Below are 23714 nucleotides of genomic sequence, written 5' to 3' on the forward strand. Positions count from 1 at the left end.
GAGCCATCAGAGCTAAAAGTCAACGACTCTGGTGGGACTCGAACCCACAACCTTTGAATCGCTTCGTTTCATAATCTAGAAGTCCAATGCGCTATCCATTGCGCCACAGAGCCAATAGCACAGCCCCTTGATGTTATGCACACAATCCTGGAGGAAGACAGATTTCAAGTATTATTATTAGCTTTTGTATATTGAAGCCCAAGAGTTACAATTACTATTTGTACCTCCTGCTCTTTACATATGACAGTGAGCACAATTGTCAAATGGGAGGCAGTTCTGGGATCCGAAGTCAGGATCTCCAGATTAAGGGACAGGCGCTTTGACCAGCTAATGCTGTGCAACCGAACGTCACAAGTCTTTGGATCTTTTGAAAACGCAAACAAGTCTTTCATGTTCTCTACTACAGGACCTCCTGCCTTTTATGTAGACCAGAGAGAACAGCCGCTGAAATGATGGAATCGTGGGATTTGAACAATCTGTTTACAAGACATGATCATTGAACAGCTATGCCAGGGCATCCTAAAATTGCATGGCATTATTTGAATAAAGCCAAGTACCAGAAAGTTGGATTTCCCTGTAGACCTCCTTCTATTAATGTAGATCGGAGAGCACAGCCGTTGAAAGAAAGGCATGGCATGGATTTGAACAGTCTGTTGACAAGACAGGCTCTTTGACCAGTTCTTACTGGGCACCCTAACGTCACATGGCTTCAGGTCTATTCAAAACGGCCACATGTCAGTCATATTTTCTCCCGGAACCTTCTGCCTTCCATGTAAACCGGAGAGCGGAGCCGCAGAAAAGAAGGAATCTCTGGGTATCGAACAATTTGTTGACAAGACATGGACATTTACACCTACGCCAAGGCATCCTAAAATTTGCGAAACTATCTTTTAATATAGACAGGTAGAAGAAACACAAATATACCCGTTGACCCTTCCGCCTTTAATTAAGCCCAAAGCCTAAAATTATTGATGGAAGGTACCACTGGGATTTAAACCTAGAATCTTTTCTCCACAAGGCAGGTGCTATGGCCATGGGCACCCTTGAGCCTAATGCCAGGCACAAGCCATAGTGCCCTAACAAGGATTGCTTAAGGAATTAAGTCCTATCAGTGAAGGCTTATGAGTGTCCATGAATTGGATTGGTCTGTTAGCAAGACTATCAGAATGTTATGAGAGCTGTCATAAGAACCTTGAATTATCAGGGGCGTTGCATTTTATCCGACAAAGGCTGCACTTAGCTGGCCACAGACTAAAGGCACCGCTGGGATTCGAACCCAGGACCTCCTGTTTACGAGACAGGCGCTTTAACCAACTAAGCCACGGCGCCTACCCAAGCCTACGTCTTGTGGGAGGGTGAGTCACAGTGTGAAGAGATACAACAATCTGACAAAGTAAACGACCGAGTGGGGCTAGAGGCCACGACCACCGACTGAAGGCACCACTGGGATTTGAACCCAGGATCTCCTGTTTACAAGACAGGCGCTTTGACCAGCTAAGCCATGGCGCCCTCACAGGACAAGCTGACGGAGTCAAGTCCTATCAATGAAGGCTTTAGGCTAAAGCGTGTCAAAGAACTGGAATGGTCCATTTGCAAGTTTTCTAGAAAGTTTTGCCCATCGTCTAGGTCTTTTCCCTGAAAAGAGACAGCTGTCGCAACAACCACGAATTATCGGGACGTAGCACATCTCGGCTGAGACAGAGCCACAGAATTAGACCACAGCTGGCCACAAGCTAAAGGCACCGCTGGGATTCGAACCCAGGATCTCCTGTTTACTAGACAGGCACTTTAACCAACTAAGCCACGGCGCCACCCTCCTGCGGTGGCTTGCGGAACGGACAGTCAAAGTATGAGCAGATACAACAATGTGAGAAGGAAACCGTGGAGAAGAGCCATCAGAGCTAAAAGTCAACGACTCTGGTGGGACTCGAACCCACAACCTTTGAATCGCTTCGTTTCATAATCTAGAAGTCCAATGCGCTATCCATTGCGCCACAGAGCCAAAAGCACAGCCCCTTGATGTTTTGCACACAATCCTGGAGGAAGACAGATTTCAAGTATTATTATTAGCTTTTGTATATTGAAGCCCAAGAGTTACAATTACTATTTGTACCTCCTGCTCTTTACATATGACAGTGAGCACAATTGTCAAATGGGAGGCAGTTCTGGGATCCGAAGTCAGGATCTCCAGATTAAGGGACAGGCGCTTTGACCAGCTAATGCTGTGCAACCGAACGTCACAAGTCTTTGGATCTTTTGAAAACGCAAACAAGTCTTTCATGTTCTCTACTACAGGACCTCCTGCCTTTTATGTAGACCAGAGAGAACAGCCGCTGAAATGATGGAATCGTGGGATTTGAACAATCTGTTTACAAGACATGATCATTGAACAGCTATGCCAGGGCATCCTAAAATTGCATGGCATTATTTGAATAAAGACAAGTACCAGAAAGTTGGATTTCCCTGTAGACCTCCTTCTATTAATGTAGATCGGAGAGCACAGCCGTTGAAAGAAAGGCATGGCATGGATTTGAACAGTCTGTTGACAAGACAGGCTCTTTGACCAGTTCTTACTGGGCACCCTAACGTCACATGGCTTCAGGTCTATTCAAAACGGCCACATGTCAGTCATATTTTCTCCCGGAACCTTCTGCCTTCCATGTAAACCGGAGAGCGGAGCCGCAGAAAAGAAGGAATCTCTGGGTATCGAACAATTTGTTGACAAGACATGGACATTTACACCTACGCCAAGGCATCCTAAAATTTGCGAAACTATCTTTTAATATAGACAGGTAGAAGAAACACAAATATACCCGTTGACCCTTCCGCCTTTAATTAAGCCCAAAGCCTAAAATTATTGATGGAAGGTACCACTGGGATTTAAACCTAGAATCTTTTCTCCACAAGGCAGGTGCTATGGCCATGGGCACCCTTGAGCCTAATGCCAGGCACAAGCCATAGTGCCCTAACAAGGATTGCTTAAGGAATTAAGTCCTATCAGTGAAGGCTTATGAGTGTCCATGAATTGGATTGGTCTGTTAGCAAGACTATCAGAATGTTATGAGAGCTGTCATAAGAACCTTGAATTATCAGGGGCGTTGCATTTTATCCGACAAAGGCTGCACTTAGCTGGCCACAGACTAAAGGCACCGCTGGGATTCGAACCCAGGACCTCCTGTTTACGAGACAGGCGCTTTAACCAACTAAGCCACGGCGCCTACCCAAGCCTATGTCTTGTGGGAGGGTGAGTCACAGTGTGAAGAGATACAACAATCTGACAAAGTAAACGACCGAGTGGGGCTAGAGGCCACGACCACTGACTGAAGGCACCACTGGGATTTGAACCCAGGATCTCCTGTTTACAAGACAGGCGCTTTGACCAGCTAAGCCATGGCGCCCTCACAGGACAAGCTGACGGAGTCAAGTCCTATCAATGAAGGCTTTAGGCTAAAGCGTGTCAAAGAACTGGAATGGTCCATTTGCAAGTTTTCTAGAAAGTTTTGCCCATCGTCTAGGTCTTTTCTCTGAAAAGAGACAGCTGTCGCAACAACCACGAATTATCGGGACGTAGCACATCTCGGCTGAGACAGAGCCACAGAATTAGACCACAGCTGGCCACAAGCTAAAGGCACCGCTGGGATTCGAACCCAGGATCTCCTGTTTACTAGACAGGCACTTTAACCAACTAAGCCACGGCGCCACCCTCCTGCGGTGGCTTGCGGAACGGACAGTCAAAGTATGAGCAGATACAACAATGTGAGAAGGAAACCGTGGAGAAGAGCCATCAGAGCTAAAAGTCAACGACTCTGGTGGGACTCGAACCCACAACCTTTGAATCGCTTCGTTTCATAATCTAGAAGTCCAATGCGCTATCCATTGCGCCACAGAGCCAAAAGCACAGCCCCTTGATGTTTTGCACACAATCCTGGAGGAAGACAGATTTCAAGTATTATTATTAGCTTTTGTATATTGAAGCCCAAGAGTTACAATTACTATTTGTACCTCCTGCTCTTTACATATGACAGTGAGCACAATTGTCAAATGGGAGGCAGTTCTGGGATCCGAAGTCAGGATCTCCAGATTAAGGGACAGGCGCTTTGACCAGCTAATGCTGTGCAACCGAACGTCACAAGTCTTTGGATCTTTTGAAAACGCAAACAAGTCTTTCATGTTCTCTACTACAGGACCTCCTGCCTTTTATGTAGACCAGAGAGAACAGCCGCTGAAATGATGGAATCGTGGGATTTGAACAATCTGTTTACAAGACATGATCATTGAACAGCTATGCCAGGGCATCCTAAAATTGCATGGCATTATTTGAATAAAGCCAAGTACCAGAAAGTTGGATTTCCCTGTAGACCTCCTTCTATTAATGTAGATCGGAGAGCACAGCCGTTGAAAGAAAGGCATGGCATGGATTTGAACAGTCTGTTGACAAGACAGGCTCTTTGACCAGTTCTTACTGGGCACCCTAACGTCACATGGCTTCAGGTCTATTCAAAACGGCCACATGTCAGTCATATTTTCTCCCGGAACCTTCTGCCTTCCATGTTAACCGGAGAGCGGAGCCGCAGAAAAGAAGGAATCTCTGGGTATCGAACAATTTGTTGACAAGACATGGACATTTACACCTACGCCAAGGCATCCTAAAATTTGCGAAACTATCTTTTAATATAGACAGGTAGAAGAAACACAAATATACCCGTTGACCCTTCCGCCTTTAATTAAGCCCAAAGCCTAAAATTATTGATGGAAGGTACCACTGGGATTTAAACCTAGAATCTTTTCTCCACAAGGCAGGTGCTATGGCCATGGGCACCCTTGAGCCTAATGCCAGGCACAAGCCATAGTGCCCTAACAAGGATTGCTTAAGGAATTAAGTCCTATCAGTGAAGGCTTATGAGTGTCCATGAATTGGATTGGTCTGTTAGCAAGACTATCAGAATGTTATGAGAGCTGTCATAAGAACCTTGAATTATCAGGGGCGTTGCATTTTATCCGACAAAGGCTGCACTTAGCTGGCCACAGACTAAAGGCACCGCTGGGATTCGAACCCAGGACCTCCTGTTTACGAGACAGGCGCTTTAACCAACTAAGCCACGGCGCCTACCCAAGCCTATGTCTTGTGGGAGGGTGAGTCACAGTGTGAAGAGATACAACAATCTGACAAAGTAAACGACCGAGTGGGGCTAGAGACCACGACCACTGACTGAAGGCACCACTGGGATTTGAACCCAGGATCTCCTGTTTACAAGACAGGCGCTTTGACCAGCTAAGCCATGGCGCCCTCACAGGACAAGCTGACGGAGTCAAGTCCTATCAATGAAGGCTTTAGGCTAAAGCGTGTCAAAGAACTGGAATGGTCCATTTGCAAGTTTTCTAGAAAGTTTTGCCCATCGTCTAGGTCTTTTCCCTGAAAAGAGACAGCTGTCGCAACAACCACGAATTATCGGGACGTAGCACATCTCGGCTGAGACAGAGCCACAGAATTAGACCACAGCTGGCCACAAGCTAAAGGCACCGCTGGGATTCGAATCCAGGATCTCCTGTTTACTAGACAGGCACTTTAACCAACTAAGCCACGGCGCCACCCTCCTGCGGTGGCTTGCGGAACGGACAGTCAAAGTATGAGCAGATACAACAATGTGAGAAGGAAACCATGGAGAAGAGCCATCAGAGCTAAAAGTCAACGACTCTGGTGGGACTCGAACCCACAACCTTTGAATCGCTTCGTTTCATAATCTAGAAGTCCAATCCGCTATCCATTGCGCCACAGAGCCAATAGCACAGCCCCTTGATGTTTTGCACACAATCCTGGAGGAAGACAGATTTCAAGTATTATTATTAGCTTTTGTATATTGAAGCCCAAGAGTTACAATTACTATTTGTACCTCCTGCTCTTTACATATGACAGTGAGCACAATTGTCAAATGGGAGGCAGTTCTGGGATCCGAAGTCAGGATCTCCAGATTAAGGGACAGGCGCTTTGACCAGCTAATGCTGTGCAACCGAACGTCACAAGTCTTTGGATCTTTTGAAAACGCAAACAAGTCTTTCATGTTCTCTACTACAGGACCTCCTGCCTTTTATGTAGACCAGAGAGAACAGCCGCTGAAATGATGGAATCGTGGGATTTGAACAATCTGTTTACAAGACATGATCATTGAACAGCTATGCCAGGGCATCCTAAAATTGCATGGCATTATTTGAATAAAGCCAAGTACCAGAAAGTTGGATTTCCCTGTAGACCTCCTTCTATTAATGTAGATCGGAGAGCACAGCCGTTGAAAGAAAGGCATGGCATGGATTTGAACAGTCTGTTGACAAGACAGGCTCTTTGACCAGTTCTTACTGGGCACCCTAACGTCACATGGCTTCAGGTCTATTCAAAACGGCCACATGTCAGTCATATTTTCTCCCGGAACCTTCTGCCTTCCATGTAAACCGGAGAGCGGAGCCGCAGAAAAGAAGGAATCTCTGGGTATCGAACAATTTGTTGACAAGACATGGACATTTACACCTACGCCAAGGCATCCTAAAATTTGCGAAAATATCTTTTAATATAGACAGGTAGAAGAAACACAAATATACCCGTTGACCCTTCCGCCTTTAATTAAGCCCAAAGCCTAAAATTATTGATGGAAGGTACCACTGGGATTTAAACCTAGAATCTTTTCTCCACAAGGCAGGTGCTATGGCCATGGGCACCCTTGAGCCTAATGCCAGGCACAAGCCATAGTGCCCTAACAAGGATTGCTTAAGGAATTAAGTCCTATCAGTGAAGGCTTATGAGTGTCCATGATTTGGATTGGTCTGTTAGCAAGACTATCAGAATGTTATGAGAGCTGTCATAAGAACCTTGAATTATCAGGGGCGTTGCATTTTATCCGACAAAGGCTGCACTTAGCTGGCCACAGACTAAAGGCACCGCTGGGATTCGAACCCAGGACCTCCTGTTTACGAGACAGGCGCTTTAACCAACTAAGCCACGGCGCCTACCCAAGCCTACGTCTTGTGGGAGGGTGAGTCACAGTGTGAAGAGATACAACAATCTGACAAAGTAAACGACCGAGTGGGGCTAGAGACCACGACCACTGACTGAAGGCACCACTGGGATTTGAACCCAGGATCTCCTGTTTACAAGACAGGCGCTTTGACCAGCTAAGCCATGGCGCCCTCACAGGACAAGCTGACGGAGTCAAGTCCTATCAATGAAGGCTTTAGGCTAAAGCGTGTCAAAGAACTGGAATGGTCCATTTGCAAGTTTTCTAGAAAGTTTTGCCCATCGTCTAGGTCTTTTCCCTGAAAAGAGACAGCTGTCGCAACAACCACGAATTATCGGGACGTAGCACATCTCGGCTGAGACAGAGCCACAGAATTAGACCACAGCTGGCCACAAGCTAAAGGCACCGCTGGGATTCGAATCCAGGATCTCCTGTTTACTAGACAGGCACTTTAACCAACTAAGCCACGGCGCCACCCTCCTGCGGTGGCTTGCGGAACGGACAGTCAAAGTATAAGCAGATACAACAATGTAAGAAGGAAACCGTGGAGAAGAGCCATCAGAGCTAAAAGTCAACGACTCTGGTGGGACTCGAACCCACAACCTTTGAATCGCTTCGTTTCATAATCTAGAAGTCCAATGCGCTATCCATTGCGCCACAGAGCCAATAGCACAGCCCCTTGATGTTTTGCACACAATCCTGGAGGAAGACAGATTTCAAGTATTATTATTAGCTTTTGTATATTGAAGCCCAAGAGTTACAATTACTATTTGTACCTCCTGCTCTTTACATATGACAGTGAGCACAATTGTCAAATGGGAGGCAGTTCTGGGATCCGAAGTCAGGATCTCCAGATTAAGGGACAGGCGCTTTGACCAGCTAATGCTGTGCAACCGAACGTCACAAGTCTTTGGATCTTTTGAAAACGCAAACAAGTCTTTCATGTTCTCTACTACAGGACCTTCTGCCTTTTATGTAGACCAGAGAGAACAGCCGCTGAAATGATGGAATCGTGGGATTTGAACAATCTGTTTACAAGACATGATCATTGAACAGCTATGCCAGGGCATCCTAAAATTGCATGGCATTATTTGAATAAAGCCAAGTACCAGAAAGTTGGATTTCCCTGTAGACCTCCTTCTATTAATGTAGATCGGAGAGCACAGCCGTTGAAAGAAAGGCATGGCATGGATTTGAACAGTCTGTTGACAAGACAGGCTCTTTGACCAGTTCTTACTGGGCACCCTAACGTCACATGGCTTCAGGTCTATTCAAAACGGCCACATGTCAGTCATATTTTCTCCCGGAACCTTCTGCCTTCCATGTAAACCGGAGAGCGGAGCCGCAGAAAAGAAGGAATCTCTGGGTATCGAACAATTTGTTGACAAGACATGGACATTTACACCTACGCCAAGGCATCCTAAAATTTGCGAAACTATCTTTTAATATAGACAGGTAGAAGAAACACAAATATACCCGTTGACCCTTCCGCCTTTAATTAAGCCCAAAGCCTAAAATTATTGATGGAAGGTACCACTGGGATTTAAACCTAGAATCTTTTCTCCACAAGGCAGGTGCTATGGCCATGGGCACCCTTGAGCCTAATGCCAGGCACAAGCCATAGTGCCCTAACAAGGATTGCTTAAGGAATTAAGTCCTATCAGTGAAGGCTTATGAGTGTCCATGAATTGGATTGGTCTGTTAGCAAGACTATCAGAATGTTATGAGAGCTGTCATAAGAACCTTGAATTATCAGGGGCATTGCATTTTATCCGACAAAGGCTGCACTTAGCTGGCCACAGACTAAAGGCACTGCTGGGATTCGAACCCAGGACCTCCTGTTTACAAGACAGGCGCTTTAACCAACTAAGCCACGGCGCCTAGCCAAGCCTACATCTTGTGGGAGGGTGAGTCACAGTGTGAAGAGATACAACAATCTGACAAAGTAAACGACCGAGTGGGGCTAGAGACCACGACCACTGACTGAAGGCACCACTGGGATTTGAACCCAGGATCTCCTGTTTACAAGACAGGCGCTTTGACCAGCTAAGCCATGGCGCCCTCACAGGACAAGCTGACGGAGTCAAGTCCTATCAATGAAGGCTTTAGGCTAAAGCGTGTCAAAGAACTGGAATGGTCCATTTGCAAGTTTTCTAGAAAGTTTTGCCCATCGTCTAGGTCTTTTCCCTGAAAAGAGACAGCTGTCGCAACAACCACGAATTATCGGGACGTAGCACATCTCGGCTGAGACAGAGCCACAGAATTAGACCACAGCTGGCCACAAGCTAAAGGCACTGCTGGGATTCGAACCCAGGATCTCCTGTTTACTAGACAGGCACTTTAACCAACTAAGCCACGGCGCCACCCTCCTGCGGTGGCTTGCGGAACGGACAGTCAAAGTATGAGCAGATACAACAACGTGAGAAGGAAACCGTGGAGAAGAGCCATCAGAGCTAAAAGTCAACGACTCTGGTGGGACTCGAACCCACAACCTTTGAATAGCTTCGTTTCATAATCTAGAAGTCCAATGCGCTATCCATTGCGCCACAGAGCCAATAGCACAGCCCCTTGATGTTTTGCACACAATCCTGGAGGAAGACAGATTTCAAGTATTATTATTAGCTTTTGTATATTGAAGCCCAAGAGTTACAATTACTATTTGTACCTCCTGCTCTTTACATATGACAGTGAGCACAATTGTCAAATGGGAGGCAGTTCTGGGATCCGAAGTCAGGATCTCCAGATTAAGGGACAGGCGCTTTGACCAGCTAATGCTGTGCAACCGAACGTCACAAGTCTTTGGATCTTTTGAAAACGCAAACAAGTCTTTCATGTTCTCTACTACAGGACCTCCTGCCTTTTATGTAGACCAGAGAGAACAGCCGCTGAAATGATGGAATCGTGGGATTTGAACAATCTGTTTACAAGACATGATCATTGAACAGCTATGCCAGGGCATCCTAAAATTGCATGGCATTATTTGAATAAAGCCAAGTACCAGAAAGTTGGATTTCCCTGTAGACCTCCTTCTATTAATGTAGATCGGAGAGCACAGCCGTTGAAAGAAAGGCATGGCATGGATTTGAACAGTCTGTTGACAAGACAGGCTCTTTGACCAGTTCTTACTGGGCACCCTAACGTCACATGGCTTCAGGTCTATTCAAAACGGCCACATGTCAGTCATATTTTCTCCCGGAACCTTCTGCCTTCCATGTTAACCGGAGAGCGGAGCCGCAGAAAAGAAGGAATCTCTGGGTATCGAACAATTTGTTGACAAGACATGGACATTTACACCTACGCCAAGGCATCCTAAAATTTGCGAAACTATCTTTTAATATAGACAGGTAGAAGAAACACAAATATACCCGTTGACCCTTCCGCCTTTAATTAAGCCCAAAGCCTAAAATTATTGATGGAAGGTACTACTGGGATTTAAACCTAGAATCTTTTCTCCACAAGGCAGGTGCTATGGCCATGGGCACCCTTGAGCCTAATGCCAGGCACAAGCCATAGTGCCCTAACAAGGATTGCTTAAGGAATTAAGTCCTATCAGTGAAGGCTTATGAGTGTCCATGAATTGGATTGGTCTGTTAGCAAGACTATCAGAATGTTATGAGAGCTGTCATAAGAACCTTGAATTATCAGGGGCGTTGCATTTTATCCGACAAAGGCTGCACTTAGCTGGCCACAGACTAAAGGCACCGCTGGGATTCGAACCCAAGACCTCCTGTTTACGAGACAGGCGCTTTAACCAACTAAGCCACGGCGCCTACCCAAGCCTATGTCTTGTGGGAGGGTGAGTCACAGTGTGAAGAGATACAACAATCTGACAAAGTAAACGACCGAGTGGGGCTAGAGACCACGACCACTGACTGAAGGCACCACTGGGATTTGAACCCAGGATCTCCTGTTTACAAGACAGGCGCTTTGACCAGCTAAGCCATGGCGCCCTCACAGGACAAGCTGACGGAGTCAAGTCCTATCAATGAAGGCTTTAGGCTAAAGCGTGTCAAAGAACTGGAATGGTCCATTTGCAAGTTTTCTAGAAAGTTTTGCCCATCGTCTAGGTCTTTTCCCTGAAAAGAGACAGCTGTCGCAACAACCACGAATTATCGGGACGTAGCACATCTCGGCTGAGACAGAGCCACAGAATTAGACCACAGCTGGCCACAAGCTAAAGGCACCGCTGGGATTCGAATCCAGGATCTCCTGTTTACTAGACAGGCACTTTAACCAACTAAGCCACGGCGCCACCCTCCTGCGGTGGCTTGCGGAACGGACAGTCAAAGTATGAGCAGATACAACAATGTGAGAAGGAAACCGTGGAGAAGAGCCATCAGAGCTAAAAGTCAACGACTCTGGTGGGACTCGAACCCACAACCTTTGAATCGCTTCGTTTCATAATCTAGAAGTCCAATGCGCTATCCATTGCGCCACAGAGCCAATAGCACAGCCCCTTGATGTTTTGCACACAATCCTGGAGGAAGACAGATTTCAAGTATTATTATTAGCTTTTGTATATTGAAGCCCAAGAGTTACAATTACTATTTGTACCTCCTGCTCTTTACATATGACAGTGAGCACAATTGTCAAATGGGAGGCAGTTCTGGGATCCGAAGTCAGGATCTCCAGATTAAGGGACAGGCGCTTTGACCAGCTAATGCTGTGCAACCGAACGTCACAAGTCTTTGGATCTTTTGAAAACGCAAACAAGTCTTTCATGTTCTCTACTACAGGACCTCCTGCCTTTTATGTAGACCAGAGAGAACAGCCGCTGAAATGATGGAATCGTGGGATTTGAACAATCTGTTTACAAGACATGATCATTGAACAGCTATGCCAGGGCATCCTAAAATTGCATGGCATTATTTGAATAAAGCCAAGTACCAGAAAGTTGGATTTCCCTGTAGACCTCCTTCTATTAATGTAGATCGGAGAGCACAGCCGTTGAAAGAAAGGCATGGCATGGATTTGAACAGTCTGTTGACAAGACAGGCTCTTTGACCAGTTCTTACTGGGCACCCTAACGTCACATGGCTTCAGGTCTATTCAAAACGGCCACATGTCAGTCATATTTTCTCCCGGAACCTTCTGCCTTCCATGTAAACCGGAGAGCGGAGCCGCAGAAAAGAAGGAATCTCTGGGTATCGAACAATTTGTTGACAAGACATGGACATTTACACCTACGCCAAGGCATCCTAAAATTTGCGAAACTATCTTTTAATATAGACAGGTAGAAGAAACACAAATATACCCGTTGACCCTTCCGCCTTTAATTAAGCCCAAAGCCTAAAATTATTGATGGAAGGTACCACTGGGATTTAAACCTAGAATCTTTTCTCCACAAGGCAGGTGCTATGGCCATGGGCACCCTTGAGCCTAATGCCAGGCACAAGCCATAGTGCCCTAACAAGGATTGCTTAAGGAATTAAGTCCTATCAGTGAAGGCTTATGAGTGTCCATGAATTGGATTGGTCTGTTAGCAAGACTATCAGAATGTTATGAGAGCTGTCATAAGAACCTTGAATTATCAGGGGCGTTGCATTTTATCCGACAAAGGCTGCACTTAGCTGGCCACAGACTAAAGGCACCGCTGGGATTCGAACCCAGGACCTCCTGTTTACGAGACAGGCGCTTTAACCAACTAAGCCACGGCGCCTACCCAAGCCTACGTCTTGTGGGAGGGTGAGTCACAGTGTGAAGAGATACAACAATCTGACAAAGTAAACGACCGAGTGGGGCTAGAGGCCACGACCACTGACTGAAGGCATCACTGGGATTTGAACCCAGGATCTCCTGTTTACAAGACAGGCGCTTTGACCAGCTAAGCCATGGCGCCCTCACAGGACAAGCTGACGGAGTCAAGTCCTATCAATGAAGGCTTTAGGCTAAAGCGTGTCAAAGAACTGGAATGGTCCATTTGCAAGTTTTCTAGAAAGTTTTGCCCATCGTCTAGGTCTTTTCCCTGAAAAGAGACAGCTGTCGCAACAACCACGAATTATCGGGACGTAGCACATCTCGGCTGAGACAGAGCCACAGAATTAGACCACAGCTGGCCACAAGCTAAAGGCACCGCTGGGATTCGAACCCAGGATCTCCTGTTTACTAGACAGGCACTTTAACCAACTAAGCCACGGCGCCACCCTCCTGCGGTGGCTTGCGGAACGGACAGTCAAAGTATGAGCAGATACAACAATGTGAGAAGGAAACCGTGGAGAAGAGCCATCAGAGCTAAAAGTCAACGACTCTGGTGGGACTCGAACCCACAACCTTTGAATCGCTTCGTTTCATAATCTAGAAGTCCAATGCGCTATCCATTGCGCCACAGAGCCAATAGCACAGCCCCTTGATGTTTTGCACACAATCCTGGAGGAAGACAGATTTCAAGTATTATTATTAGCTTTTGTATATTGAAGCCCAAGAGTTACAATTACTATTTGTACCTCCTGCTCTTTACATATGACAGTGAGCACAATTGTCAAATGGGAGGCAGTTCTGGGATCCGAAGTCAGGATCTCCAGATTAAGGGACAGGCGCTTTGACCAGCTAATGCTGTGCAACCGAACGTCACAAGTCTTTGGATCTTTTGAAAACGCAAACAAGTCTTTCATGTTCTCTACTACAGGACCTTCTGCCTTTTATGTAGACCAGAGAGAACAGCCGCTGAAATGATGGAATCGTGGGATTTGAACAATCTGTTTACAAGACATGATCATTGAACAGCTATGCCAGGGCATCCTAAAATTGCATGGCATTATTTGAATAAAGCCAAGTACCAGAAAGTTGGATTTCCCTGTAGACCTCCTTCTATTAATGTAGATCGGAGAGCACAGCCGTTGAAAGAAAGGCATGGCATGGATTTGAACAGTCTGTTGACAAGACAGGCTCTTTGACCAGTTCTTACTGGGCACCCTAACGTCACATGGCTTCAGGTCTATTCAAAACGGCCACATGTCAGTCATATTTTCTCCCGGAACCTTCTGCCTTCCATGTAAACCGGAGAGCGGAGCCGCAGAAAAGAAGGAATCTCTGGGTATCGAACAATTTGTTGACAAGACATGGACATTTACACCTACGCCAAGGCATCCTAAAATTTGCGAAACTATCTTTTAATATAGACAGGTAGAAGAAACACAAATATACCCGTTGACCCTTCCGCCTTTAATTAAGCCCAAAGCCTAAAATTATTGATGGAAGGTACCACTGGGATTTAAACCTAGAATCTTTTCTCCACAAGGCAGGTGCTATGGCCATGGGCACCCTTGAGCCTAATGCCAGGCACAAGCCATAGTGCCCTAACAAGGATTGCTTAAGGAATTAAGTCCTATCAGTGAAGGCTTATGAGTGTCCATGAATTGGATTGGTCTGTTAGCAAGACTATCAGAATGTTATGAGAGCTGTCATAAGAACCTTGAATTATCAGGGGCATTGCATTTTATCCGACAAAGGCTGCACTTAGCTGGCCACAGACTAAAGGCACTGCTGGGATTCGAACCCAGGACCTCCTGTTTACGAGACAGGCGCTTTAACCAACTAAGCCACGGCGCCTAGCCAAGCCTACATCTTGTGGGAGGGTGAGTCACAGTGTGAAGAGATACAACAATCTGACAAAGTAAACGACCGAGTGGGGCTAGAGACCACGACCACTGACTGAAGGCACCACTGGGATTTGAACCCAGGATCTCCTGTTTACAAGACAGGCGCTTTGACCAGCTAAGCCATGGCGCCCTCACAGGACAAGCTGACGGAGTCAAGTCCTATCAATGAAGGCTTTAGGCTAAAGCGTGTCAAAGAACTGGAATGGTCCATTTGCAAGTTTTCTAGAAAGTTTTGCCCATCGTCTAGGTCTTTTCCCTGAAAAGAGACAGCTGTCGCAACAACCACGAATTATCGGGACGTAGCACATCTCGGCTGAGACAGAGCCACAGAATTAGACCACAGCTGGCCACAAGCTAAAGGCACTGCTGGGATTCGAACCCAGGATCTCCTGTTTACTAGACAGGCACTTTAACCAACTAAGCCACGGCGCCACCCTCCTGCGGTGGCTTGCGGAACGGACAGTCAAAGTATGAGCAGATACAACAACGTGAGAAGGAAACCGTGGAGAAGAGCCATCAGAGCTAAAAGTCAACGACTCTGGTGGGACTCGAACCCACAACCTTTGAAAAGCTTCGTTTCATAATCTAGAAGTCCAATGCGCTATCCATTGCGCCACAGAGCCAATAGCACAGCCCCTTGATGTTTTGCACACAATCCTGGAGGAAGACAGATTTCAAGTATTATTATTAGCTTTTGTATATTGAAGCCCAAGAGTTACAATTACTATTTGTACCTCCTGCTCTTTACATATGACAGTGAGCACAATTGTCAAATGGGAGGCAGTTCTGGGATCCGAAGTCAGGATCTCCAGATTAAGGGACAGGCGCTTTGACCAGCTAATGCTGTGCAACCGAACGTCACAAGTCTTTGGATCTTTTGAAAACGCAAACAAGTCTTTCATGTTCTCTACTACAGGACCTCCTGCCTTTTATGTAGACCAGAGAGAACAGCCGCTGAAATGATGGAATCGTGGGATTTGAACAATCTGTTTACAAGACATGATCATTGAACAGCTATGCCAGGGCATCCTAAAATTGCATGGCATTATTTGAATAAAGCCAAGTACCAGAAAGTTGGATTTCCCTGTAGACCTCCTTCTATTAATGTAGATCGGAGAGCACAGCCGTTGAAAGAAAGGCATGGCATGGATTTGAACAGTCTGTTGACAAGACAGGCTCTTTGACCAGTTCTTACTGGGCACCCTAACGTCACATGGCTTCAGGTCTATTCAAAACGGCCACATGTCAGTCATATTTTCTCCCGGAACCTTCTGCCTTCCATGTTAACCGGAGAGCGGAGCCGCAGAAAAGAAGGAATCTCTGGGTATCGAACAATTTGTTGACAAGACATGGACATTTACACCTACGCCAAGGCATCCTAAAATTTGCGAAACTATCTTTTAATATAGACAGGTAGAAGAAACACAAATATACCCGTTGACCCTTCCGCCTTTAATTAAGCCCAAAGCCTAAAATTATTGATGGAAGGTACCACTGGGATTTAAACCTAGAATCTTTTCTCCACAAGGCAGGTGCTATGGCCATGGGCACCCTTGAGCCTAATGCCAGGCACAAGCCATAGTGCCCTAACAAGGATTGCTTAAGGAATTAAGTCCTATCAGTGAAGGCTTATGAGTGTCCATGAATTGGATTGGTCTGTTAGCAAGACTATCAGAATGTTATGAGAGCTGTCATAAGAACCTTGAATTATCAGGGGCGTTGCATTTTATCCGACAAAGGCTGCACTTAGCTGGCCACAGACTAAAGGCACCGCTGGGATTCGAACCCAGGACCTCCTGTTTACGAGACAGGCGCTTTAACCAACTAAGCCACGGCGCCTACCCAAGCCTATGTCTTGTGGGAGGGTGAGTCACAGTGTGAAGAGATACAACAATCTGACAAAGTAAACGACCGAGTGGGGCTAGAGACCACGACCACTGACTGAAGGCACCACTGGGATTTGAACCCAGGATCTCCTGTTTACAAGACAGGCGCTTTGACCAGCTAAGCCATGGCGCCCTCACAGGACAAGCTGACGGAGTCAAGTCCTATCAATGAAGGCTTTAGGCTAAAGCGTGTCAAAGAACTGGAATGGTCCATTTGCAAGTTTTCTAGAAAGTTTTGCCCATCGTCTAGGTCTTTTCCCTGAAAAGAGACAGCTGTCGCAACAACCACGAATTATCGGGACGTAGCACATCTCGGCTGAGACAGAGCCACAGAATTAGACCACAGCTGGCCACAAGCTAAAGGCACCGCTGGGATTCGAATCCAGGATCTCCTGTTTACTAGACAGGCACTTTAACCAACTAAGCCACGGCGCCACCCTCCTGCGGTGGCTTGCGGAACGGACAGTCAAAGTATGAGCAGATACAACAATGTGAGAAGGAAACCATGGAGAAGAGCCATCAGAGCTAAAAGTCAACGACTCTGGTGGGACTCGAACCCACAACCTTTGAATCGCTTCGTTTCATAATCTAGAAGTCCAATGCGCTATCCATTGCGCCACAGAGCCAATAGCACAGCCCCTTGATGTTTTGCACACAATCCTGGAGGAAGACAGATTTAAAGTATTATTATTAGCTTTTGTATATTGAAGCCCAAGAGTTACAATTACTATTTGTACCTCCTGCTCTTTACATATGACAGTGAGCACAATTGTCAAATGGGAGGCAGTTCTGGGATCCGAAGTCAGGATCTCCAGATTAAGGGACAGGCGCTTTGACCAGCTAATGCTGTGCAACCGAACGTCACAAGTCTTTGGATCTTTTGAAAACGCAAACAAGTCTTTCATGTTCTCTACTACAGGACCTCCTGCCTTTTATGTAGACCAGAGAGAACAGCCGCTGAAATGATGGAATCGTGGGATTTGAACAATCTGTTTACAAGACATGATCATTGAACAGCTATGCCAGGGCATCCTAAAATTGCATGGCATTATTTGAATAAAGCCAAGTACCAGAAAGTTGGATTTCCCTGTAGACCTCCTTCTATTAATGTAGATCGGAGAGCACAGCCGTTGAAAGAAAGGCATGGCATGGATTTGAACAGTCTGTTGACAAGACAGGCTCTTTGACCAGTTCTTACTGGGCACCCTAACGTCACATGGCTTCAGGTCTATTCAAAACGGCCACATGTCAGTCATATTTTCTCCCGGAACCTTCTGCCTTCCATGTAAACCGGAGAGCGGAGCCGCAGAAAAGAAGGAATCTCTGGGTATCGAACAATTTGTTGACAAGACATGGACATTTACACCTACGCCAAGGCATCCTAAAATTTGCGAAAATATCTTTTAATATAGACAGGTAGAAGAAACACAAATATACCCGTTGACCCTTCCGCCTTTAATTAAGCCCAAAGCCTAAAATTATTGATGGAAGGTACCACTGGGATTTAAACCTAGAATCTTTTCTCCACAAGGCAGGTGCTATGGCCATGGGCACCCTTGAGCCTAATGCCAGGCACAAGCCATAGTGCCCTAACAAGGATTGCTTAAGGAATTAAGTCCTATCAGTGAAGGCTTATGAGTGTCCATGAATTGGATTGGTCTGTTAGCAAGACTATCAGAATGTTATGAGAGCTGTCATAAGAACCTTGAACGCAAACAAGTCTTTCATGTTCTCTACTACAGGACCTCCTGCCTTTTATGTAGACCAGAGAGAACAGCCGCTGAAATGATGGAATCGTGGGATTTGAACAATCTGTTTACAAGACATGATCATTGAACAGCTATGCCAGGGCATCCTAAAATTGCATGGCATTATTTGAATAAAGCCAAGTACCAGAAAGTTGGATTTCCCTGTAGACCTCCTTCTATTAATGTAGATCGGAGAGCACAGCCGTTGAAAGAAAGGCATGGCATGGATTTGAACAGTCTGTTGACAAGACAGGCTCTTTGACCAGTTCTTACTGGGCACCCTAACGTCACATGGCTTCAGGTCTATTCAAAACGGCCACATGTCAGTCATATTTTCTCCCGGAACCTTCTGCCTTCCATGTAAACCGGAGAGCGGAGCCGCAGAAAAGAAGGAATCTCTGGGTATCGAACAATTTGTTGACAAGACATGGACATTTACACCTACGCCAAGGCATCCTAAAATTTGCGAAACTATCTTTTAATATAGACAGGTAGAAGAAACACAAATATACCCGTTGACCCTTCCGCCTTTAATTAAGCCCAAAGCCTAAAATTATTGATGGAAGGTACCACTGGGATTTAAACCTAGAATCTTTTCTCCACAAGGCAGGTGCTATGGCCATGGGCACCCTTGAGCCTAATGCCAGGCACAAGCCATAGTGCCCTAACAAGGATTGCTTAAGGAATTAAGTCCTATCAGTGAAGGCTTATGAGTGTCCATGATTTGGATTGGTCTGTTAGCAAGACTATCAGAATGTTATGAGAGCTGTCATAAGAACCTTGAATTATCAGGGGCGTTGCATTTTATCCGACAAAGGCTGCACTTAGCTGGCCACAGACTAAAGGCACCGCTGGGATTCGAACCCAGGACCTCCTGCTTACGAGACAGGCGCTTTAACCAACTAAGCCACGGCGCCTACCCAAGCCTACGTCTTGTGGGAGGGTGAGTCACAGTGCGAAGAGATACAACAATCTGACAAAGTAAACGACCGAGTGGGGCTAGAGACCACGACCACTGACTGAAGGCACCACTGGGATTTGAACCCAGGATCTCCTGTTTACAAGACAGGCGCTTTGACCAGCTAAGCCATGGCGCCCTCACAGGCAAGCTGACGGAGTCAAGTCCTATCAATGAAGGCTTTAGGCTAAAGCGTGTCAAAGAACTGGAATGGTCCATTTGCAAGTTTTCTAGAAAGTTTTGCCCATCGTCTAGGTCTTTTCCCTGAAAAGAGACAGCTGTCGCAACAACCACGAATTATCGGGACGTAGCACATCTCGGCTGAGACAGAGCCACAGAATTAGACCACAGCTGGCCACAAGCTAAAGGCACCGCTGGGATTCGAACCCAGGATCTCCTGTTTACTAGACAGGCACTTTAACCAACTAAGCCACGGCGCCACCCTCCTGCGGTGGCTTGCGGAACGGACAGTCAAAGTATGAGCAGATACAACAATGTGAGAAGGAAACCGTGGAGAAGAGCCATCAGAGCTAAAAGTCAACGACTCTGGTGGGACTCGAACCCACAACCTTTGAATCGCTTCGTTTCATAATCTAGAAGTCCAATGCGCTATCCATTGCGCCACAGAGCCAATAGCACAGCCCCTTGATGTTTTGCACACAATCCTGGAGGAAGACAGATTTCAAGTATTATTATTAGCTTTTGTATATTGAAGCCCAAGAGTTACAATTACTATTTGTACCTCCTGCTCTTTACATATGACAGTGAGCACAATTGTCAAATGGGAGGCAGTTCTGGGATCCGAAGTCAGGATCTCCAGATTAAGGGACAGGCGCTTTGACCAGCTAATGCTGTGCAACCGAACGTCACAAGTCTTTGGATCTTTTGAAAACGCAAACAAGTCTTTCATGTTCTCTACTACAGGACCTCCTGCCTTTTATGTAGACCAGAGAGAACAGCCGCTGAAATGATGGAATCGTGGGATTTGAACAATCTGTTTACAAGACATGATCATTGAACAGCTATGCCAGGGCATCCTAAAATTGCATGGCATTATTTGAATAAAGCCAAGTACCAGAAAGTTGGATTTCCCTGTAGACCTCCTTCTATTAATGTAGATCGGAGAGCACAGCCGTTGAAAGAAAGGCATGGCATGGATTTGAACAGTCTGTTGACAAGACAGGCTCTTTGACCAGTTCTTACTGGGCACCCTAACGTCACATGGCTTCAGGTCTATTCAAAACGGCCACATGTCAGTCATATTTTCTCCTGGAACCTTCTGCCTTCCATGTAAACCGGAGAGCGGAGTCGCAGAAAAGAAGGAATCTCTGGGTATCGAACAATTTGTTGACAAGACATGGACATTTACACCTACGCCAAGGCATCCTAAAATTTGCGAAACTATCTTTTAATATAGACAGGTAGAAGAAACACAAATATACCCGTTGACCCTTCCGCCTTTAATTAAGCCCAAAGCCTAAAATTATTGATGGAAGGTACCACTGGGATTTAAACCTAGAATCTTTTCTCCACAAGGCAGGTGCTATGGCCATGGGCACCCTTGAGCCTAATGCCAGGCACAAGCCATAGTGCCCTAACAAGGATTGCTTAAGGAATTAAGTCCTATCAGTGAAGGCTTATGAGTGTCCATGATTTGGATTGGTCTGTTAGCAAGACTATCAGAATGTTATGAGAGCTGTCATAAGAACCTTGAATTATCAGGGGCGTTGCATTTTATCCGACAAAGGCTGCACTTAGCTGGCCACAGACTAAAGGCACCGCTGGGATTCGAACCCAGGACCTCCTGTTTACGAGACAGGCGCTTTAACCAACTAAGCCACGGCGCCTACCCAAGCCTACGTCTTGTGGGAGGGTGAGTCACAGTGTGAAGAGATACAACAATCTGACAAAGTAAACGACCGAGTGGGGCTAGAGACCACGACCACTGACTGAAGGCACCACTGGGATTTGAACCCAGGATCTCCTGTTTACAAGACAGGCGCTTTGACCAGCTAAGCCATGGCGCCCTCACAGGACAAGCTGACGGAGTCAAGTCCTATCAATGAAGGCTTTAGGCTAAAGCGTGTCAAAGAACTGGAATGGTCCATTTGCAAGTTTTCTAGAAAGTTTTGCCCATCGTCTAGGTCTTTTCCCTGAAAAGAGACAGCTGTCGCAACAACCACGAATTATCGGGACGTAGCACATCTCGGCTGAGACAGAGCCACAGAATTAGACCACAGCTGGCCACAAGCTAAAGGCACCGCTGGGATTCGAACCCAGGATCTCCTGTTTACTAGCCAGGCACTTTAACCAACTAAGCCACGGCGCCACCCTCCTGCGGTGGCTTGCGGAACGGACAGTCAAAGTATGAGCAGATACAACAATGTGAGAAGGAAACCGTGGAGAAGAGCCATCAGAGCTAAAAGTCAACGACTCTGGTGGGACTCGAACCCACAACCTTTGAATCGCTTCGTTTCATAATCTAGAAGTCCAATGCGCTATCCATTGCGCCACAGAGCCAATAGCACAGCCCCTTGATGTTTTGCACACAATCCTGGAGGAAGACAGATTTCAAGTATTATTATTAGCTTTTGTATATTGAAGCCCAAGAGTTACAATAACTATTTGTACCTCCTGCTCTTTACATATGACAGTGAGCACAATTGTCAAATGGGAGGCAGTTCTGGGATCCGAAGTCAGGATCTCCAGATTAAGGGACAGGCGCTTTGACCAGCTAATGCTGTGCAACCGAACGTCACAAGTCTTTGGATCTTTTGAAAACGCAAACAAGTCTTTCATGTTCTCTACTACAGGACCTCCTGCCTTTTATGTAGACCAGAGAGAACAGCCGCTGAAATGATGGAATCGTGGGATTTGAACAATCTGTTTACAAGACATGATCATTGAACAGCTATGCCAGGGCATCCTAAAATTGCATGGCATTATTTGAATAAAGCCAAGTACCAGAAAGTTGGATTTCCCTGTAGACCTCCTTCTATTAATGTAGATCGGAGAGCACAGCCGTTGAAAGAAAGGCATGGCATGGATTTGAACAGTCTGTTGACAAGACAGGCTCTTTGACCAGTTCTTACTGGGCACCCTAACGTCACATGGCTTCAGGTCTATTCAAAACGGCCACATGTCAGTCATATTTTCTCCTGGAACCTTCTGCCTTCCATGTAAACCGGAGAGCGGAGCCGTAGAAAAGAAGGAATCTCTGGGTATCGAACAATTTGTTGACAAGACATGGACATTTACACCTACGCCAAGGCATCCTAAAATTTGCGAAACTATCTTTTAATATAGACAGGTAGAAGAAACACAAATATACCCGTTGACCCTTCCGCCTTTAATTAAGCCCAAAGCCTAAAATTATTGATGGAAGGTACCACTGGGATTTAAACCTAGAATCTTTTCTCCCCAAGGCAGGTGCTATGGCCATGGGCACCCTTGAGCCTAATGCCAGGCACAAGCCATAGTGCCCTAACAAGGATTGCTTAAGGAATTAAGTCCTATCAGTGAAGGCTTATGAGTGTCCATGAATTGGATTGGTCTGTTAGCAAGACTATCAGAATGTTATGAGAGCTGTCATAAGAACCTTGAATTATCAGGGGCGTTGCATTTTATCCGACAAAGGCTGCACTTAGCTGGCCACAGACTAAAGGCACCGCTGGGATTCGAACCCAGGACCTCCTGTTTACAAGACAGGCGCTTTAACCAACTAAGCCACGGCACCTACCCAAGCCTACGTCTTGTGGGAGGGTGAGTCACAGTGTGAAGAGATACAACAATCTGACAAAGTAAACGACCGAGTGGGGCTAGAGACCACGACCACTGACTGAAGGCACCACTGGGATTTGAACCCAGGATCTCCTGTTTACAAGACAGGCGCTTTGACCAGCTAAGCCATGGCGCCCTCACAGGACAAGCTGACGGAGTCAAGTCCTATCAATGAAGGCTTTAGGCTAAAGCGTGTCAAAGAACTGGAATGGTCCATTTGCAAGTTTTCTAGAAAGTTTTGCCCATCGTCTAGGTCTTTTCCCTGAAAAGAGACAGCTGTCGCAACAACCACGAATTATCGGGACGTAGCACATCTCGGCTGAGACAGAGCCACAGAATTAGACCACAGCTGGCCACAAGCTAAAGGCACCGCTGGGATTCGAACCCAGGATCTCCTGTTTACTAGACAGGCACTTTAACCAACTAAGCCACGGCGCCACCCTCCTGCGGTGGCTTGCGGAACGGACAGTCAAAGTATGAGCAGATACAACAATGTGAGAAGGAAACCGTGGAGAAGAGCCATCAGAGCTAAAAGTCAACGACTCTGGTGGGACTCGAACCCACAACCTTTGAATCGCTTCGTTTCATAAACTAGAAGTCCAATGCGCTATCCATTGCGCCACAGAGCCAATAGCACAGCCCCTTGATGTTTTGCACACAATCCTGGAGGAAGACAGATTTCAAGTATTATTATTAGCTTTTGTATATTGAAGCCCAAGAGTTACAATTACTATTTGTAC

The 23714-nt window shown here is 46.2% G+C and overlaps 1 long non-coding RNA gene and 44 other non-coding genes across 45 annotated transcripts in view; all 45 read right to left on the minus strand.

Moving 5' to 3' along the window:
• LOC141366079 (uncharacterized) overlaps positions 1-23714 on the minus strand; it is a 411784-nt gene that overhangs the window by 329266 nt on the left and 58804 nt on the right. The window lies entirely within an intron of this gene.
• Positions 24-113, minus strand: trnar-ucu (transfer RNA arginine (anticodon UCU)). The gene is given in 2 exon segments: positions 24-59; positions 77-113. It is a non-coding gene; the product is annotated as a tRNA-Arg (tRNA).
• On the minus strand, positions 1256-1329 carry trnat-cgu (transfer RNA threonine (anticodon CGU)). The gene has a single exon. It is a non-coding gene; the product is annotated as a tRNA-Thr (tRNA).
• Positions 1436-1509, minus strand: trnat-ugu (transfer RNA threonine (anticodon UGU)). The gene has a single exon. It is a non-coding gene; the product is annotated as a tRNA-Thr (tRNA).
• On the minus strand, positions 1738-1811 carry trnat-agu (transfer RNA threonine (anticodon AGU)). The gene has a single exon. It is a non-coding gene; the product is annotated as a tRNA-Thr (tRNA).
• Positions 1913-2002, minus strand: trnar-ucu (transfer RNA arginine (anticodon UCU)). Its single transcript is given in 2 exon segments — positions 1913-1948; positions 1966-2002. It is a non-coding gene; the product is annotated as a tRNA-Arg (tRNA).
• trnat-cgu (transfer RNA threonine (anticodon CGU)) lies at positions 3145-3218 on the minus strand. The gene has a single exon. It is a non-coding gene; the product is annotated as a tRNA-Thr (tRNA).
• Positions 3325-3398, minus strand: trnat-ugu (transfer RNA threonine (anticodon UGU)). The gene has a single exon. It is a non-coding gene; the product is annotated as a tRNA-Thr (tRNA).
• Positions 3627-3700, minus strand: trnat-agu (transfer RNA threonine (anticodon AGU)). The gene has a single exon. It is a non-coding gene; the product is annotated as a tRNA-Thr (tRNA).
• On the minus strand, positions 3802-3891 carry trnar-ucu (transfer RNA arginine (anticodon UCU)). Its single transcript is given in 2 exon segments — positions 3802-3837; positions 3855-3891. It is a non-coding gene; the product is annotated as a tRNA-Arg (tRNA).
• Positions 5034-5107, minus strand: trnat-cgu (transfer RNA threonine (anticodon CGU)). Its single transcript has one exon. It is a non-coding gene; the product is annotated as a tRNA-Thr (tRNA).
• trnat-ugu (transfer RNA threonine (anticodon UGU)) lies at positions 5214-5287 on the minus strand. Its single transcript has one exon. It is a non-coding gene; the product is annotated as a tRNA-Thr (tRNA).
• On the minus strand, positions 6923-6996 carry trnat-cgu (transfer RNA threonine (anticodon CGU)). Its single transcript has one exon. It is a non-coding gene; the product is annotated as a tRNA-Thr (tRNA).
• trnat-ugu (transfer RNA threonine (anticodon UGU)) lies at positions 7103-7176 on the minus strand. The gene has a single exon. It is a non-coding gene; the product is annotated as a tRNA-Thr (tRNA).
• trnar-ucu (transfer RNA arginine (anticodon UCU)) lies at positions 7580-7669 on the minus strand. The gene is given in 2 exon segments: positions 7580-7615; positions 7633-7669. It is a non-coding gene; the product is annotated as a tRNA-Arg (tRNA).
• Positions 8812-8885, minus strand: trnat-ugu (transfer RNA threonine (anticodon UGU)). The gene has a single exon. It is a non-coding gene; the product is annotated as a tRNA-Thr (tRNA).
• On the minus strand, positions 8992-9065 carry trnat-ugu (transfer RNA threonine (anticodon UGU)). Its single transcript has one exon. It is a non-coding gene; the product is annotated as a tRNA-Thr (tRNA).
• On the minus strand, positions 9294-9367 carry trnat-agu (transfer RNA threonine (anticodon AGU)). Its single transcript has one exon. It is a non-coding gene; the product is annotated as a tRNA-Thr (tRNA).
• trnar-ucu (transfer RNA arginine (anticodon UCU)) lies at positions 9469-9558 on the minus strand. Its single transcript is given in 2 exon segments — positions 9469-9504; positions 9522-9558. It is a non-coding gene; the product is annotated as a tRNA-Arg (tRNA).
• On the minus strand, positions 10701-10774 carry trnat-cgu (transfer RNA threonine (anticodon CGU)). Its single transcript has one exon. It is a non-coding gene; the product is annotated as a tRNA-Thr (tRNA).
• On the minus strand, positions 10881-10954 carry trnat-ugu (transfer RNA threonine (anticodon UGU)). Its single transcript has one exon. It is a non-coding gene; the product is annotated as a tRNA-Thr (tRNA).
• trnar-ucu (transfer RNA arginine (anticodon UCU)) lies at positions 11358-11447 on the minus strand. The gene is given in 2 exon segments: positions 11358-11393; positions 11411-11447. It is a non-coding gene; the product is annotated as a tRNA-Arg (tRNA).
• trnat-cgu (transfer RNA threonine (anticodon CGU)) lies at positions 12590-12663 on the minus strand. The gene has a single exon. It is a non-coding gene; the product is annotated as a tRNA-Thr (tRNA).
• trnat-ugu (transfer RNA threonine (anticodon UGU)) lies at positions 12770-12843 on the minus strand. Its single transcript has one exon. It is a non-coding gene; the product is annotated as a tRNA-Thr (tRNA).
• trnat-agu (transfer RNA threonine (anticodon AGU)) lies at positions 13072-13145 on the minus strand. Its single transcript has one exon. It is a non-coding gene; the product is annotated as a tRNA-Thr (tRNA).
• trnar-ucu (transfer RNA arginine (anticodon UCU)) lies at positions 13247-13336 on the minus strand. Its single transcript is given in 2 exon segments — positions 13247-13282; positions 13300-13336. It is a non-coding gene; the product is annotated as a tRNA-Arg (tRNA).
• Positions 14479-14552, minus strand: trnat-cgu (transfer RNA threonine (anticodon CGU)). Its single transcript has one exon. It is a non-coding gene; the product is annotated as a tRNA-Thr (tRNA).
• On the minus strand, positions 14659-14732 carry trnat-ugu (transfer RNA threonine (anticodon UGU)). The gene has a single exon. It is a non-coding gene; the product is annotated as a tRNA-Thr (tRNA).
• On the minus strand, positions 14961-15034 carry trnat-agu (transfer RNA threonine (anticodon AGU)). The gene has a single exon. It is a non-coding gene; the product is annotated as a tRNA-Thr (tRNA).
• trnar-ucu (transfer RNA arginine (anticodon UCU)) lies at positions 15136-15225 on the minus strand. The gene is given in 2 exon segments: positions 15136-15171; positions 15189-15225. It is a non-coding gene; the product is annotated as a tRNA-Arg (tRNA).
• trnat-cgu (transfer RNA threonine (anticodon CGU)) lies at positions 16368-16441 on the minus strand. Its single transcript has one exon. It is a non-coding gene; the product is annotated as a tRNA-Thr (tRNA).
• trnat-ugu (transfer RNA threonine (anticodon UGU)) lies at positions 16548-16621 on the minus strand. Its single transcript has one exon. It is a non-coding gene; the product is annotated as a tRNA-Thr (tRNA).
• trnar-ucu (transfer RNA arginine (anticodon UCU)) lies at positions 17025-17114 on the minus strand. The gene is given in 2 exon segments: positions 17025-17060; positions 17078-17114. It is a non-coding gene; the product is annotated as a tRNA-Arg (tRNA).
• trnat-cgu (transfer RNA threonine (anticodon CGU)) lies at positions 19080-19153 on the minus strand. Its single transcript has one exon. It is a non-coding gene; the product is annotated as a tRNA-Thr (tRNA).
• trnat-ugu (transfer RNA threonine (anticodon UGU)) lies at positions 19260-19333 on the minus strand. Its single transcript has one exon. It is a non-coding gene; the product is annotated as a tRNA-Thr (tRNA).
• Positions 19561-19634, minus strand: trnat-agu (transfer RNA threonine (anticodon AGU)). Its single transcript has one exon. It is a non-coding gene; the product is annotated as a tRNA-Thr (tRNA).
• On the minus strand, positions 19736-19825 carry trnar-ucu (transfer RNA arginine (anticodon UCU)). Its single transcript is given in 2 exon segments — positions 19736-19771; positions 19789-19825. It is a non-coding gene; the product is annotated as a tRNA-Arg (tRNA).
• Positions 20968-21041, minus strand: trnat-cgu (transfer RNA threonine (anticodon CGU)). Its single transcript has one exon. It is a non-coding gene; the product is annotated as a tRNA-Thr (tRNA).
• trnat-ugu (transfer RNA threonine (anticodon UGU)) lies at positions 21148-21221 on the minus strand. The gene has a single exon. It is a non-coding gene; the product is annotated as a tRNA-Thr (tRNA).
• On the minus strand, positions 21450-21523 carry trnat-agu (transfer RNA threonine (anticodon AGU)). The gene has a single exon. It is a non-coding gene; the product is annotated as a tRNA-Thr (tRNA).
• Positions 21625-21714, minus strand: trnar-ucu (transfer RNA arginine (anticodon UCU)). Its single transcript is given in 2 exon segments — positions 21625-21660; positions 21678-21714. It is a non-coding gene; the product is annotated as a tRNA-Arg (tRNA).
• Positions 22857-22930, minus strand: trnat-cgu (transfer RNA threonine (anticodon CGU)). Its single transcript has one exon. It is a non-coding gene; the product is annotated as a tRNA-Thr (tRNA).
• Positions 23037-23110, minus strand: trnat-ugu (transfer RNA threonine (anticodon UGU)). The gene has a single exon. It is a non-coding gene; the product is annotated as a tRNA-Thr (tRNA).
• Positions 23339-23412, minus strand: trnat-agu (transfer RNA threonine (anticodon AGU)). Its single transcript has one exon. It is a non-coding gene; the product is annotated as a tRNA-Thr (tRNA).
• On the minus strand, positions 23514-23603 carry trnar-ucu (transfer RNA arginine (anticodon UCU)). The gene is given in 2 exon segments: positions 23514-23549; positions 23567-23603. It is a non-coding gene; the product is annotated as a tRNA-Arg (tRNA).

The sequence above is a fragment of the Misgurnus anguillicaudatus genome, chromosome 9, assembly GCF_027580225.2.
Source record: "Misgurnus anguillicaudatus chromosome 9, ASM2758022v2, whole genome shotgun sequence".
In the NCBI taxonomy this organism is placed as follows: domain Eukaryota; kingdom Metazoa; phylum Chordata; class Actinopteri; order Cypriniformes; family Cobitidae; genus Misgurnus; species Misgurnus anguillicaudatus.